This window comes from Somniosus microcephalus, unplaced genomic scaffold (assembly GCF_052327205.1).
Source record: "Somniosus microcephalus isolate GS21.2 unplaced genomic scaffold, FLI_Smic_1.0 unresolved_chr6, whole genome shotgun sequence".
Taxonomy (NCBI): Eukaryota; Metazoa; Chordata; class Chondrichthyes; order Squaliformes; family Somniosidae; genus Somniosus; species Somniosus microcephalus.
Window position 1 is genome coordinate 8,988,522 of NW_028225184.1, and position 16,606 is coordinate 9,005,127.

Consider the following 16,606-nt stretch of genomic DNA (forward strand, 5'->3'; position numbering starts at 1 on the left):
CCCGGCAAGTTCGGGAAAGTGTCGCCGTCCCGCAGCGGCTGACGGGCCGTCGGTCAGCGGCAGCTTATCGGGGATAACTTCGGGAAGGAAAGTCCGATCCGGTCGGGGACAACGGCAGCTGAACGGGGTGGCGGGGCCGCACAGAGCAGTGCCTCGCTTGTGTAGCTGCCTCTTTCCGCGGCCGAGGTACAGCCGTTGGCTGGAGACCGCTTTCCGACCACTGAGACGGCGGGGCAGGGGGCGGCCTGCACGCGCCGGCTGCCAGAGCAAGCCAGGGGCAAGGGGCATCCAGCGGTTTCTGAACGGAGTCGGTCCGACACCGAGAAGCCGGGTGCCCGTCGCTCCGAAGCGAGACCGGGGTTTTTCGTGTGTAACGTGGCGGGCCTTTGGACCCGGTTGGCCGGGCGGCAGTGGAACACACACAGACACTCGCATACACTGAGAGAGACAGAGAGAAGATAGAGATACACAGAGTGAGAAAGACAAAGTCAACTCAGTAACTGAAATGTGAAAACTGACAACTGGGAAACCAAAAGTCAGAGTGGCAAATGATGAACCAAGGTGGCAAATGATTAACTGAAAACTTGTCATTCACATTTGGGACGGAATTCAGGATGGGAATGTATTCGGCCGCCTTACCGGGGCTTGGGGGTGCTGCTTTCCCGCTTGTGGAACCGAGTTGGGGTCGTCAAATGGCCTGGTGCATTGTTTGAAACACTGGTTAATGAGTTGTCAAGGTCGGAAATCATAGAACATAAGAGCAGCTCATTAACTGAAATTTTGAACATCGACAACTGGTTAACCAAGAGTCAGAGCGACAAATGATTAACCAAGGAGGCAACTCATTAACTGAATTTCGAACATCGACAACTGGTTAACCAAAAGACACAGGGACAAATGAGTAACCAAAGGGCCAACTCATTAACTGAAATTTCAAAGAGGCAACTCATTAACTGTAATTTTGAACATCGACAACTGGTTAACCAAAAGCCAGAGCGACAAATGATTAACCAAGGAGGCAACTCATTAACTGAATTTCGAACATCGACAACTGGTTAACCAAAAGACACAGGGACAAATGAGTAACCAAAGGGCCAACTCATTAACTGAAATTTCAAAGAGGCAACTCATTAACTGTAATTTTGAACATCGACAACTGGTTAACCAAAAGCCAGAGCGACAAATGATTAACCAAGGAGGCAACTCATTAACTGAATTTCGAACATCGACAACTGGTTAACCAAAAGACACAGGGACAAATGAGTAACCAAAGGGCCAACTCATTAACTGAAATTTCAAAGAGGCAACTCAGTAACTGTAATTTTGAACATCGACAACTGGTTAACCAAAAGCCAGAGCGACAAATGATTAACCAAGGAGGCAACTCATTAACTGAATTTCGAACATCGACAACTGGTTAACCAAAAGACACAGGGACAAATGAGTAACCAAAGGGCCAACTCATTAACTGAAATTTCAAAGAGGCAACTCATTAACTGTAATTTTGAACATCGACAACTGGTTAACCAAAAGCCAGAGCGACAAATGATTAACCAAGGAGGCAACTCATTAACTGAATTTCGAACATCGACAACTGGTTAACCAAAAGACACAGGGACAAATGAGTAACCAAAGGGCCAACTCATTAACTGAAATTTCAAAGAGGCAACTCAGTAACTGTAATTTTGAACATCGACAACTGGTTAACCAAAAGCCAGAGCGACAAATGATTAACCAAGGAGGCAACTCATTAACTGAATTTCGAACATCGACAACTGGTTAACCAAAAGACACAGGGACAAATGAGTAACCAAAGGGCCAACTCATTAACTGAAATTTCAAAGAGGCAACTCATTAACTGTAATTTTGAACATCGACAACTGGTTAACCAAAAGCCAGAGCGACAAATGATTAACCAAGGAGGCAACTCATTAACTGAATTTCGAACATCGACAACTGGTTAACCAAAAGACACAGGGACAAATGAGTAACCAAAGGGCCAACTCATTAACTGAAATTTCAAAGAGGCAACTCATTAACTGTAATTTTGAACATCGACAACTGGTTAACCAAAAGCCAGAGCGACAAATGATTAACCAAGGAGGCAACTCATTAACTGAATTTCGAACATCGACAACTGGTTAACCAAAAGACACAGGGACAAATGAGTAACCAAAGGGCCAACTCATTAACTGAAATTTCAAAGAGGCAACTCATTAACTGAAATTTTGAACATCGACAACTGGTTAACCAAAAGCCAGAGCGACAAATGAATAACCAAGGAGGCAACTCAGTAACTGAATTTCGAACATCGACAACTGGGTAACCAAAAGACACAGGGACAAATGAGTAACCAAAGGGCCAACTCATTAACTGAAATTTCAAAGAGGCTACTCATTAACTGAAATTTGAACATCGACAACTGGTTAACCAAATGTCAGAGCGACAAATGAGTAACCAAGGAGGCAACTGATTAACTGAAAACTTGTCATTCACATTTGGGACGGAATTCACGATGGGAATGTATTCGGCCCCCTTACCGGGCCTTGGGGTGCTGCTTTCCCGCTTGTGGAACCGAGTTGGGGTCGTCAAATGGCCTGGTGCATTGTTTGAAACACTGGTTAATGAGTTGTCAAGGTAGGAAATCATAGAACATAAGAGCAGCTCATTAACTGAAATTTTGAACATCGACAACTGGTTAACCAAGAGTCAGAGCGACAAATGATTAACCAAGGAGGCAACTCATTAACTGAATTTCGAACATCGACAACTGGTTAACCAAAAGACACAGGGACAAATGAGTAACCAAAGGGCCAACTCATTAACTGAAATTTCAAAGAGGCAACTCATTAACTGTAATTTTGAACATCGACAACTGGTTAACCAAAAGCCAGAGCGACAAATGATTAACCAAGGAGGCAACTCATTAACTGAATTTCGAACATCGACAACTGGTTAACCAAAAGACACAGGGACAAATGAGTAACCAAAGGGCCAACTCATTAACTGAAATTTCAAAGAGGCAACTCATTAACTGAAATTTTGAACATCGACAACTGGTTAACCAAAAGCCAGAGCGACAAATGATTAACCAAGGAGGCAACTCAGTAACTGAATTTCGAACATCGACAACTGTTTAACCAAATGTCAGAGCGACAAATGATTAACCAAGGAGGCAACTCATTAACTGAATTTCGAACATCGACAACTGGTTAACCAAGAGTCAGGGCGACAAATGATTAACCAAGGAGGCAACTCATTAACTGAATTTCGAACATCGACAACTGGGTAACCAAAAGACACAGGGACAAATGAGTAACCAAAGGGCCAACTCATTAACTGAAATTTCAAAGAGGCTACTCATTAACTGAAATTTGAACATCGACAACTGGTTAACCAAATGTCAGAGCGACAAATGAGTAACCAAGGAGGCAACTGATTAACTGAAAACTTGTCATTCACATTTGGGACGGAATTCACGATGGGAATGTATTCGGCCCCCTTACCGGGCCTTGGGGTGCTGCTTTCCCGCTTGTGGAACCGAGTTGGGGTCGTCAAATGGCCTGGTGCATTGTTTGAAACACTGGTTAATGAGTTGTCAAGGTAGGAAATCATAGAACATAAGAGCAGCTCATTAACTGAAATTTTGAACATCGACAACTGGTTAACCAAGAGTCAGAGCGACAAATGATTAACCAAGGAGGCAACTCATTAACTGAATTTCGAACATCGACAACTGGTTAACCAAAAGACACAGGGACAAATGAGTAACCAAAGGGCCAACTCATTAACTGAAATTTCAAAGAGGCAACTCATTAACTGTAATTTTGAACATCGACAACTGGTTAACCAAAAGCCAGAGCGACAAATGATTAACCAAGGAGGCAACTCATTAACTGAATTTCGAACATCGACAACTGGTTAACCAAAAGACACAGGGACAAATGAGTAACCAAAGGGCCAACTCATTAACTGAAATTTCAAAGAGGCAACTCATTAACTGAAATTTTGAACATCGACAACTGGTTAACCAAAAGCCAGAGCGACAAATGATTAACCAAGGAGGCAACTCATAAACTGAATTTCGAACATCGACAACTGGGTAACCAAAAGACACAGGGACAAATGAGTAACCAAAGGGCCAACTCATTAACTGAAATTTCAAAGAGGCTACTCATTAACTGAAATTTGAACATCGACAACTGGTTAACCAAATGTCAGAGCGACAAATGAGTAACCAAGCAGGCAACTGATTAACTGAAAACTTGTCATTCACATTTGGGACGGAATTCACGATGGGAATGTATTCGGCCCCCTTACCGGGCCTTGGGGTGCTGCTTTCCCGCTTGTGGAACCGAGTTGGGGTCGTCAAATGGCCTGGTGCATTGTTTGAAACACTGGTTAATGAGTTGTCAAGGTCGGAAATCATAGAACATAAGAGCAGCTCATTAACTGAAATTTCGAACATCGACAACTGGTTAACCAAAAGCCAGAGCGACAAATGATTAACCAAGGAGGCAACTCATTAACTGAATTTCGAACATCGACAACTGGTTAACCAAAAGACACAGGGACAAATGAGTAACCAAAGGGCCAACTCATTAACTGAAATTTCAAAGAGGCAACTCATTAACTGAAATTTTGAACATCGACAACTGGTTAACCAAAAGCCAGAGCGACAAATGATTAACCAAGGAGGCAACTCATTAACTGAATTTCGAACATCGACAACTGGGTAACCAAAAGACACAGGGACAAATGAGTAACCAAAGGGCCAACTCATTAACTGAAATTTCAAAGAGGCTACTCATTAACTGAAATTTGAACATCGACAACTGGTTAACCAAATGTCAGAGCGACAAATGAGTAACCAAGCAGGCAACTGATTAACTGAAAACTTGTCATTCACATTAGGGACGGAATTCACGATGGGAATGTATTCGGCCCCCTTACCGGGCCTTGGGGTGCTGCTTTCCCGCTTGTGGAACCGAGTTGGGGTCGTCAAATGGCCTGGTGCATTGTTTGAAACACTGGTTAATGAGTTGTCAAGGTCGGAAATCATAGAACATAAGAGCAGCTCATTAACTGAAATTTTGAACATCGACAACTGGTTAACCAAAAGCCAGAGCGACAAATGATTAACCAAGGAGGCAACTCATTAACTGAATTTCGAACATCGACAACTGGTTAACCAAAAGACACAGGGACAAATGAGTAACCAAAGGGCCAACTCATTAACTGAAATTTCAAAGAGGCAACTCATTAACTGAAATTTTGAACATCGACAACTGGTTAACCAAAAGCCAGAGCGACAAATGATTAACCAAGGAGGCAACTCATTAACTGAATTTCGAACATCGACAACTGGTTAACCAAATGTCAGAGCGACAAATGATTAACCAAGGAGGCAACTCATTAACTGAATTTCGAACATCGACAACTGGTTAACCAAGAGTCAGGGCGACAAATGATTAACCAAGGAGGCAACTCATTAACTGAATTTCGAACATCGACAACTGGGTAACCAAAAGACACAGGGACAAATGAGTAACCAAAGGGCCAACTCATTAACTGAAATTTCAAAGAGGCAACTCATTAACTGAAATTTTGAACATCGACAACTGGTTAACCAAATGTCAGAGCGACAAATGAGTAACCAAGCAGGCAACTCATTAACTGAAAACTTGTCATTCACATTTGGGACGGAATTCACGATGGGAATGTATTCGGCCCCCTTACCGGGCCTTGGGGTGCTGCTTTCCCGCTTGTGGAACCGAGTTGGGGTCGTCAAATGGCCTGGTGCATTGTTTGAAACACTGGTTAATGAGTTGTCAAGGTCGGAAATCATAGAACATAAGAGCAGCTCATTAACTGAAATTTCGAACATCGACAACTGGTTAACCAAAAGCCAGAGCGACAAATGATTAACCAAGGAGGCAACTCATTAACTGAATTTCGAACATCGACAACTGGTTAACCAAAAGACACAGGGACAAATGAGTAACCAAAGGGCCAACTCATTAACTGAAATTTCAAAGAGGCAACTTAGTAACTGAAATTTTGAACATCGACAACTGGTTAACCAAAAGCCAGAGCGACAAATGATTAACCAAGGAGGCAACTCATTAACTGAATTTCGAACATCGACAACTGGGTAACCAAAAGACACAGGGACAAATGAGTAACCAAAGGGCCAACTCATTAACTGAAATTTCAAAGAGGCTACTCATTAACTGAAATTTGAACATCGACAACTGGATAACCAAATGTCAGAGCGACAAATGAGTAACCAAGCAGGCAACTGATTAACTGAAAACTTGTCATTCACATTAGGGACGGAATTCACGATGGGAATGTATTCGGCCCCCTTACCGGGCCTTGGGGTGCTGCTTTCCCGCTTGTGGAACCGAGTTGGGGTCGTCAAATGGCCTGGTGCATTGTTTGAAACACTGGTTAATGAGTTGTCAAGGTCGGAAATCATAGAACATAAGAGCAGCTCATTAACTGAAATTTTGAACATCGACAACTGGTTAACCAAAAGCCAGAGCGACAAATGATTAACCAAGGAGGCAACTCATTAACTGAATTTCGAACATCGACAACTGGTTAACCAAAAGACACAGGGACAAATGAGTAACCAAAGGGCCAACTCATTAACTGAAATTTCAAAGAGGCAACTCATTAACTGAAATTTTGAACATCGACAACTGGTTAACCAAAAGCCAGAGCGACAAATGATTAACCAAGGAGGCAACTCATTAACTGAATTTCGAACATCGACAACTGGTTAACCAAATGTCAGAGCGACAAATGAGTAACCAAGGAGGCAACTCAATAACTGAATTTCGAACATCGACAACTGGTTAACCAAGAGTCAGGGCGACAAATGATTAACCAAGGAGGCAACTCATTAACTGAATTTCGAACATCGACAACTGGTTAACCAAAAGACACAGGGACAAATGAGTAACCAAAGGGCCAACTCATTAACTGAAATTTCAAAGAGGCAACTCATTAACTGAAATTTTGAACATCGACAACTGGTTAACCAAATGTCAGAGCGACAAATGAGTAACCAAGCAGGCAACTGATTAACTGAAAACTTGTCATTCACATTTGGGACGGAATTCACGATGGGAATGTATTCGGCCCCCTTACCGGGCCTTGGGGTGCTGCTTTCCCGCTTGTGGAACCGAGTTGGGGTCGTCAAATGGCCTGGTGCATTGTTTGAAACACTGGTTAATGAGTTGTCAAGGTCGGAAATCATAGAACATAAGAGCAGCTCATTAACTGAAATTTCGAACATCGACAACTGGTTAACCAAAAGCCAGAGCGACAAATGATTAACCAAGGAGGCAACTCATTAACTGAATTTCGAACATCGACAACTGGTTAACCAAAAGACACAGGGACAAATGAGTAACCAAAGGGCCAACTCATTAACTGAAATTTCAAAGAGGCAACTCATTAACTGAAATTTTGAACATCGACAACTGGTTAACCAAAAGCCAGAGCGACAAATGATTAACCAAGGAGGCAACTCATTAACTGAATTTCGAACATCGACAACTGGTTAACCAAATGTCAGAGCGACAAATGAGTAACCAAGGAGGCAACTCAATAACTGAATTTCGAACATCGACAACTGGTTAACCAAGAGTCAGGGCGACAAATGATTAACCAAGGAGGCAACTCATTAACTGAATTTCGAACATCGACAACTGGTTAACCAAAAGACACAGGGACAAATGAGTAACCAAAGGGCCAACTCATTAACTGAAATTTCAAAGAGGCAACTCATTAACTGAAATTTTGAACATCGACAACTGGTTAACCAAATGTCAGAGCGACAAATGAGTAACCAAGCAGGCAACTGATTAACTGAAAACTTGTCATTCACATTTGGGACGGAATTCACGATGGGAATGTATTCGGCCCCCTTACCGGGCCTTGGGGTGCTGCTTTCCCGCTTGTGGAACCGAGTTGGGGTCGTCAAATGGCCTGGTGCATTGTTTGAAACACTGGTTAATGAGTTGTCAAGGTCGGAAATCATAGAACATAAGAGCAGCTCATTAACTGAAATTTCGAACATCGACAACTGGTTAACCAAAAGCCAGAGCGACAAATGATTAACCAAGGAGGCAACTCATTAACTGAATTTCGAACATCGACAACTGGTTAACCAAAAGACACAGGGACAAATGAGTAACCAAAGGGCCAACTCATTAACTGAAATTTCAAAGAGGCAACTCATTAACTGAAATTTTGAACATCGACAACTGGTTAACCAAAAGCCAGAGCGACAAATGATTAACCAAGGAGGCAACTCATTAACTGAATTTCGAACATCGACAACTGGGTAACCAAAAGACACAGGGACAAATGAGTAACCAAAGGGCCAACTCATTAACTGAAATTTCAAAGAGGCTACTCATTAACTGAAATTTGAACATCGACAACTGGTTAACCAAATGTCAGAGCGACAAATGAGTAACCAAGCAGGCAACTGATTAACTGAAAACTTGTCATTCACATTAGGGACGGAATTCACGATGGGAATGTATTCGGCCCCCTTACCGGGCCTTGGGGTGCTGCTTTCCCGCTTGTGGAACCGAGTTGGGGTCGTCAAATGGCCTGGTGCATTGTTTGAAACACTGGTTAATGAGTTGTCAAGGTCGGAAATCATAGAACATAAGAGCAGCTCATTAACTGAAATTTTGAACATCGACAACTGGTTAACCAAAAGCCAGAGCGACAAATGATTAACCAAGGAGGCAACTCATTAACTGAATTTCGAACATCGACAACTGGTTAACCAAAAGACACAGGGACAAATGAGTAACCAAAGGGCCAACTCATTAACTGAAATTTCAAAGAGGCAACTCATTAACTGAAATTTTGAACATCGACAACTGGTTAACCAAAAGCCAGAGCGACAAATGATTAACCAAGGAGGCAACTCATTAACTGAATTTCGAACATCGACAACTGGTTAACCAAATGTCAGAGCGACAAATGATTAACCAAGGAGGCAACTCATTAACTGAATTTCGAACATCGACAACTGGTTAACCAAGAGTCAGGGCGACAAATGATTAACCAAGGAGGCAACTCATTAACTGAATTTCGAACATCGACAACTGGGTAACCAAAAGACACAGGGACAAATGAGTAACCAAAGGGCCAACTCATTAACTGAAATTTCAAAGAGGCAACTCATTAACTGAAATTTTGAACATCGACAACTGGTTAACCAAATGTCAGAGCGACAAATGAGTAACCAAGCAGGCAACTCATTAACTGAAAACTTGTCATTCACATTTGGGACGGAATTCACGATGGGAATGTATTCGGCCCCCTTACCGGGCCTTGGGGTGCTGCTTTCCCGCTTGTGGAACCGAGTTGGGGTCGTCAAATGGCCTGGTGCATTGTTTGAAACACTGGTTAATGAGTTGTCAAGGTCGGAAATCATAGAACATAAGAGCAGCTCATTAACTGAAATTTCGAACATCGACAACTGGTTAACCAAAAGCCAGAGCGACAAATGATTAACCAAGGAGGCAACTCATTAACTGAATTTCGAACATCGACAACTGGTTAACCAAAAGACACAGGGACAAATGAGTAACCAAAGGGCCAACTCATTAACTGAAATTTCAAAGAGGCAACTTAGTAACTGAAATTTTGAACATCGACAACTGGTTAACCAAAAGCCAGAGCGACAAATGATTAACCAAGGAGGCAACTCATTAACTGAATTTCGAACATCGACAACTGGGTAACCAAAAGACACAGGGACAAATGAGTAACCAAAGGGCCAACTCATTAACTGAAATTTCAAAGAGGCTACTCATTAACTGAAATTTGAACATCGACAACTGGATAACCAAATGTCAGAGCGACAAATGAGTAACCAAGCAGGCAACTGATTAACTGAAAACTTGTCATTCACATTAGGGACGGAATTCACGATGGGAATGTATTCGGCCCCCTTACCGGGCCTTGGGGTGCTGCTTTCCCGCTTGTGGAACCGAGTTGGGGTCGTCAAATGGCCTGGTGCATTGTTTGAAACACTGGTTAATGAGTTGTCAAGGTCGGAAATCATAGAACATAAGAGCAGCTCATTAACTGAAATTTTGAACATCGACAACTGGTTAACCAAAAGCCAGAGCGACAAATGATTAACCAAGGAGGCAACTCATTAACTGAATTTCGAACATCGACAACTGGTTAACCAAAAGACACAGGGACAAATGAGTAACCAAAGGGCCAACTCATTAACTGAAATTTCAAAGAGGCAACTCATTAACTGAAATTTTGAACATCGACAACTGGTTAACCAAAAGCCAGAGCGACAAATGATTAACCAAGGAGGCAACTCATTAACTGAATTTCGAACATCGACAACTGGTTAACCAAATGTCAGAGCGACAAATGAGTAACCAAGGAGGCAACTCAATAACTGAATTTCGAACATCGACAACTGGTTAACCAAGAGTCAGGGCGACAAATGATTAACCAAGGAGGCAACTCATTAACTGAATTTCGAACATCGACAACTGGTTAACCAAAAGACACAGGGACAAATGAGTAACCAAAGGGCCAACTCATTAACTGAAATTTCAAAGAGGCAACTCATTAACTGAAATTTTGAACATCGACAACTGGTTAACCAAATGTCAGAGCGACAAATGAGTAACCAAGCAGGCAACTGATTAACTGAAAACTTGTCATTCACATTTGGGACGGAATTCACGATGGGAATGTATTCGGCCCCCTTACCGGGCCTTGGGGTGCTGCTTTCCCGCTTGTGGAACCGAGTTGGGGTCGTCAAATGGCCTGGTGCATTGTTTGAAACACTGGTTAATGAGTTGTCAAGGTCGGAAATCATAGAACATAAGAGCAGCTCATTAACTGAAATTTCGAACATCGACAACTGAATAACCAAAAGCCAGAGCGACAAATGATTAACCAAGGAGGCAACTCATTAACTGAATTTCGAACATCGACAACTGGTTAACCAAAAGACACAGGGACAAATGAGTAACCAAAGGGCCAACTCATTAACTGAAATTTCAAAGAGGCAACTCATTAACTGAAATTTTGAACATCGACAACTGGTTAACCAAAAGCCAGAGCGACAAATGATTAACCAAGGAGGCAACTCATTAACTGAATTTCGAACATCGACAACTGGGTAACCAAAAGACACAGGGACAAATGAGTAACCAAAGGGCCAACTCATTAACTGAAATTTCAAAGAGGCTACTCATTAACTGAAATTTGAACATCGACAACTGGTTAACCAAATGTCAGAGCGACAAATGAGTAACCAAGCAGGCAACTGATTAACTGAAAACTTGTCATTCACATTAGGGACGGAATTCACGATGGGAATGTATTCGGCCCCCTTACCGGGCCTTGGGGTGCTGCTTTCCCGCTTGTGGAACCGAGTTGGGGTCGTCAAATGGCCTGGTGCATTGTTTGAAACACTGGTTAATGAGTTGTCAAGGTCGGAAATCATAGAACATAAGAGCAGCTCATTAACTGAAATTTTGAACATCGACAACTGGTTAACCAAAAGCCAGAGCGACAAATGATTAACCAAGGAGGCAACTCATTAACTGAATTTCGAACATCGACAACTGGTTAACCAAAAGACACAGGGACAAATGAGTAACCAAAGGGCCAACTCATTAACTGAAATTTCAAAGAGGCAACTCATTAACTGAAATTTTGAACATCGACAACTGGTTAACCAAAAGCCAGAGCGACAAATGATTAACCAAGGAGGCAACTCATTAACTGAATTTCGAACATCGACAACTGGTTAACCAAATGTCAGAGCGACAAATGAGTAACCAAGGAGGCAACTCAATAACTGAATTTCGAACATCGACAACTGGTTAACCAAGAGTCAGGGCGACAAATGATTAACCAAGGAGGCAACTCATTAACTGAATTTCGAACATCGACAACTGGTTAACCAAAAGACACAGGGACAAATGAGTAACCAAAGGGCCAACTCATTAACTGAAATTTCAAAGAGGCAACTCATTAACTGAAATTTTGAACATCGACAACTGGTTAACCAAATGTCAGAGCGACAAATGAGTAACCAAGCAGGCAACTGATTAACTGAAAACTTGTCATTCACATTTGGGACGGAATTCACGATGGGAATGTATTCGGCCCCCTTACCGGGCCTTGGGGTGCTGCTTTCCCGCTTGTGGAACCGAGTTGGGGTCGTCAAATGGCCTGGTGCATTGTTTGAAACACTGGTTAATGAGTTGTCAAGGTCGGAAATCATAGAACATAAGAGCAGCTCATTAACTGAAATTTCGAACATCGACAACTGGTTAACCAAAAGCCAGAGCGACAAATGATTAACCAAGGAGGCAACTCATTAACTGAATTTCGAACATCGACAACTGGTTAACCAAAAGACACAGGGACAAATGAGTAACCAAAGGGCCAACTCATTAACTGAAATTTCAAAGAGGCAACTCATTAACTGAAATTTTGAACATCGACAACTGGTTAACCAAAAGCCAGAGCGACAAATGATTAACCAAGGAGGCAACTCATTAACTGAATTTCGAACATCGACAACTGGGTAACCAAAAGACACAGGGACAAATGAGTAACCAAAGGGCCAACTCATTAACTGAAATTTCAAAGAGGCTACTCATTAACTGAAATTTGAACATCGACAACTGGTTAACCAAATGTCAGAGCGACAAATGAGTAACCAAGCAGGCAACTGATTAACTGAAAACTTGTCATTCACATTTGGGACGGAATTCACGATGGGAATGTATTCGGCCCCCTTACCGGGCCTTGGGGTGCTGCTTTCCCGCTTGTGGAACCGAGTTGGGGTCGTCAAATGGCCTGGTGCATTGTTTGAAACACTGGTTAATGAGTTGTCAAGGTCGGAAATCATAGAACATAAGAGCAGCTCATTAACTGAAATTTTGAACATCGACAACTGGTTAACCAAAAGCCAGAGCGACAAATGATTAACCAAGGAGGCAACTCATTAACTGAATTTCGAACATCGACAACTGGTTAACCAAAAGACACAGGGACAAATGAGTAACCAAAGGGCCAACTCATTAACTGAAATTTCAAAGAGGCAACTCATTAACTGTAATTTTGAACATCGACAACTGGTTAACCAAAAGCCAGAGCGACAAATGATTAACCAAGGAGGCAACTCATTAACTGAATTTCGAACATCGACAACTGGTTAACCAAATGTCAGAGCGACAAATGATTAACCAAGGAGGCAACTCAGTAACTGAATTTCGAACATCGACAACTGGTTAACCAAGAGTCAGGGCGACAAATGATTAACCAAGGAGGCAACTCATTAACTGAATTTCGAACATCGACAACTGGGTAACCAAAAGACACAGGGACAAATGAGTAACCAAAGGGCCAACTCATTAACTGAAATTTCAAAGAGGCTACTCATTAACTGAAATTTGAACATCGACAACTGGTTAACCAAATGTCAGAGCGACAAATGAGTAACCAAGCAGGCAACTGATTAACTGAAAACTTGTCATTCACATTTGGGACGGAATTCACGATGGGAATGTATTCGGCCCCCTTACCGGGCCTTGGGGTGCTGCTTTCCCGCTTGTGGAACCGAGTTGGGGTCGTCAAATGGCCTGGTGCATTGTTTGAAACACTGGTTAATGAGTTGTCAAGGTCGGAAATCATAGAACATAAGAGCAGCTCATTAACTGAAATTTTGAACATCGACAACTGGTTAACCAAAAGCCAGAGCGACAAATGATTAACCAAGGAGGCAACTCATTAACTGAATTTCGAACATCGACAACTGGTTAACCAAAAGACACAGGGACAAATGAGTAACCAAAGGGCCAACTCATTAACTGAAATTTCAAAGAGGCAACTCATTAACTGAAATTTTGAACATCGACAACTGGTTAACCAAAAGCCAGAGCGACAAATGATTAACCAAGGAGGCAACTCATTAACTGAATTTCGAACATCGACAACTGGTTAACCAAGAGTCAGAGCGACAAATGATTAACCAAGGAGGCAACTCACTAACTGAATTTCGAACATCGACAACTGGGTAACCAAAAGACACAGGGACAAATGAGTAACCAAAGGGCCAACTCATTAACTGAAATTTCAAAGAGGCTACTCATTAACTGAAATTTGAACATCGACAACTGGTTAACCAAATGTCAGAGCGACAAATGAGTAACCAAGCAGGCAACTGATTAACTGAAAACTTGTCATTCACATTTGGGACGGAATTCACGATGGGAATGTATTCGGCCCCCTTACCGGGCCTTGGGGTGCTGCTTTCCCGCTTGTGGAACCGAGTTGGGGTCGTCAAATGGCCTGGTGCATTGTTTGAAACACTGGTTAATGAGTTGTCAAGGTAGGAAATCATAGAACATAAGAGCAGCTCATTAACTGAAATTTTGAACATCGACAACTGGTTAACCAAGAGTCAGAGCGACAAATGATTAACCAAGGAGGCAACTCATTAACTGAATTTCGAACATCGACAACTGGTTAACCAAAAGACACAGGGACAAATGAGTAACCAAAGGGCCAACTCATTAACTGAAATTTCAAAGAGGCAACTCATTAACTGTAATTTTGAACATCGACAACTGGTTAACCAAAAGCCAGAGCGACAAATGATTAACCAAGGAGGCAACTCATTAACTGAATTTCGAACATCGACAACTGGTTAACCAAAAGACACAGGGACAAATGAGTAACCAAAGGGCCAACTCATTAACTGAAATTTCAAAGAGGCAACTCATTAACTGAATTTCGAACATCGACAACTGGTTAACCAAATGTCAGAGCGACAAATGATTAACCAAGCAGGCAACTGATGAACTGAAATTTTAAAATTGACAACTGGATAACCAAAAGTGGGAACTCATGCTTCGGACGGGCTTACATACGGCAGGCTGACGCCCGGCAGAGGCCCGGGCTTCGCCTCCCTTGCGTAAGCGACCGTCTCCGAATCGATTAAAGGCGTAAAATCGGAGTTCAGAGCGGGAAAATTTTTTCCCGAAAACGGCCGGAAAAAAAAAAATGTCTCCTTTTCCGCCGAGCAGGGTGGCATTCGAACGGGCACGGGAAGCCGCGTCTAACGGTGTAAAAACGGCTTGGCTCCGACGCGGGAGTGCGGAGATATGGCCGTTCAAAGTTGTACTGGAAGTCCGGAAGGAGAAAAATTTGACTGCCTGTAGCCGAAAAAAGTTCCAGCGGTCGGTCACAAAAGTCAAATCCGTCCCGCTGATTTGACACTTGTCATTTCTGGCAGGGGGGATTGGCGGGGTACCTGGAGAATGGTAGGAGGTGGTTTTTCGAGACTTTATCTGTTTTCCAGATTACTGTCTAGGGCCTCCAGGTCTGCAGAGACCGACCCGGGCTGCCGTCCAACCGACTTTTAACCCTTTTTGGGTGGAAATTTATTTCCATTTTTAACCAATTTTCGGGTTTTTGGTCGGGCTTAAAAACGGCAGCCTGACGCCCGGCAGAGGCCGGGGCTTCGGCTCCCTTGCGTAAGGGACCGTATACGAAACGATTAAAGCCGAAAAATCCGAGTTCAGAGCGGGAATTTTTTTTCCCGAAATCGGCCGAAAAATAAAAAAATTCTCCTTTTCCGCCGAGCAGGGCGGCATTCGAACGGGCACGGGAAGCCGCGTCTAACGGTGTAAAAACGGCTTGGCTCCGACGCGGGAGTGCGGAGATATGGCCGTTCAAAGTTGTACTGGAAGTCCGGAAGGAGAAAAATTTGACTGCCTGTAGCCGAAAAAAGTTCCAGCGGTCGGTCACAAAAGTCAAATCCGTCCCGCTGATTTGACACTTGTCATTTCTGGCAGGGGGGATTGGCGGGGTACCTGGAGAATGGTAGGAGGTGGTTTCTCGAGACTTTGTCTGTTTTCCAGATTACTGTCTAGGGCCTCCAGGTCTGCAGAGACCGACCAGGGCTGCCGTCCAACCGACTTTTAACCCTTTTTGGGTGGAAATTTATTTCCATTTTTAACCAATTTTCGGGTTTTTGGTCGGGCTTAAAAAACGGCAGCCTGACGCCTGGCAGAGGCCGGGGCTTCGGCTCCCCTTGCGTAAGGGACCGTATTCGACCCGATTAAGCCCCGAAAATGGATCCAAATGTCGGCCGACCAAGTAAGCTTGCTGGGGAGAGAGACTAAGTGCCGGGCTGGGCACCTCATTAACCAGTGAAAAGTTTTGGCTGCTGGAGAGACTAAGTCCCAGCCTGGGCACATCATTAACCATAAATGAAAAAGGCGAGGCCGAGTCTGGTGCATGGCTAACTGATTAACCAAATTGGCAAGGCCCGGGCTGAAAGTGAATGAGCGACCCGTGGCCAGGGGGCTGGAATGCGGGAGAGAATCCAACCCCCAAAATATGGAAGTCCGATGAGAAAATATTCGGCCGCCTTTTGCGGGCCTCGGGTGTTGCTTCCCGGCCTGGGAAAGTGAGTTGCTCCCGCCGAATTGACATGTGCATTTAACGATTTCGAGACATGATTAACCAAAACGCGGAAGTCCGATGAGAAAATATTAGGGCCCTT